The following is a 1,446-nucleotide window of genomic DNA, read 5'->3' as shown; positions in this document are numbered from 1 at the left end:
GTGGTTAGATAAAGGAGAGTCTTGTCTTTAAAATGCTGTGAAATAGTCATATGTTTGAAAAATTGAAGTTTTTGTATTTTTGAGGAATTTGTAATTCCCGCCACGCCCATCATTGGATATTGGAGCAGGTGTTCCGCTAGCGGAACGTCTAGATGTAAGAGGTTTTAAACAGCCGTGACAGGCAACTGTTTTACTTTTAAACTCAGACAAAACAGAGATGCTTGTTCTAGGTCGCAAGAAAAAAAAGAGATCTTCTGTTGAATCTGACAATTAATCTTGACGGTGGTACAGTCGTCTCAAATAAAACTGTGAAGGACCTCGGCGTTACTCTGAACCCTGATCTCTCTTTTGACGAAAATATCAAGAATATTTCAAGGACAGCTTTTTTACATCTTCGTAACATTGCAAAAATCTGAAACTTTCTGTCCAAAAATGATGCAGAAATATTAATCCATGCTTTTGTCACTTCTAGATTAGACTACTGCAATGCTCTACTTTCCGGCTACCTGGATAAAACACTAAATAAACTTCCGTTAGTGCTGAACACGGCTGCTAGAATCCTGACTAGAACCAACAAATGTGATCATATTACTCGAGTGCTAGCCTCCCTACACTGGCTTCCTGTTAAGGCATGGGCTGATTTCAAGGTTTTACTGCTAAACTACAAAGCATTACATGGGCTTGCTCCTACCTATCTCTCCGACTTGATCCTGCCGTACATACGCTACTGTCACAAGACGTAGGCCTCCTTACTGTCCCTAGAATTTCTAAGAAAACAACCAAAAAAACCTGAGCCCTAGGACCATGCCTCAGGACTACCTGGCCTGATGACCTTGTTGTCCCCAGTCCAACTGGTTGTGCTGCTGCTCCAGTTTCAACTGTTCTGCCTGCGGCTATGAAACCCTGACCTGTTCACTGGACATGCTACCTTGTCCCGGACCTGCTGTTTTCGACTCGCTCTCCCTGCTGTCTCTAACTCTGAATGATCGGCTATGAAAAGCCAACTGACATTTACTCCTGAGGTGCTGACTTGTTACACCCTCTACAACCACTGTGATTATTATTATCTGACCCTGCTGGTCATCTATGAACATTTGAACATCTTGGCCATGTTCTGTCATAATCTCCACAGCCAAAAGAGGACTGGCCACCCCTCATAGCCTGGTTCCTCTCTAGGTTTCTTCCTAGGTTCTGGCCTTTCTAGGGAGTTTTTCCCTATCCACCGTGCTTCTACATCTGCATTGCTTGCTGTTTGGGGTTTTAGGCTGGTTTTCTGTACAGCACTTTGTGACATCGGCTGATGTAAAAAGGGCTATATAAATACATTTGATTGATTGAATGGTGGAAAAACGATTGGAACCATTTCCCTGTTTGACCGCTAGGTTTTATGGGTATTATGACACCTCCACTGTGGTGCTCTATGGCACAGATTCAAAGATGAGCCCT

The sequence above is a fragment of the Salmo salar genome, chromosome 08, assembly GCF_965601325.2.
Source record: "Salmo salar chromosome 08, fSalSal1, whole genome shotgun sequence".
Taxonomy (NCBI): domain Eukaryota; kingdom Metazoa; phylum Chordata; class Actinopteri; order Salmoniformes; family Salmonidae; genus Salmo; species Salmo salar.
This window is presented reverse-complemented; position numbering follows the sequence as displayed.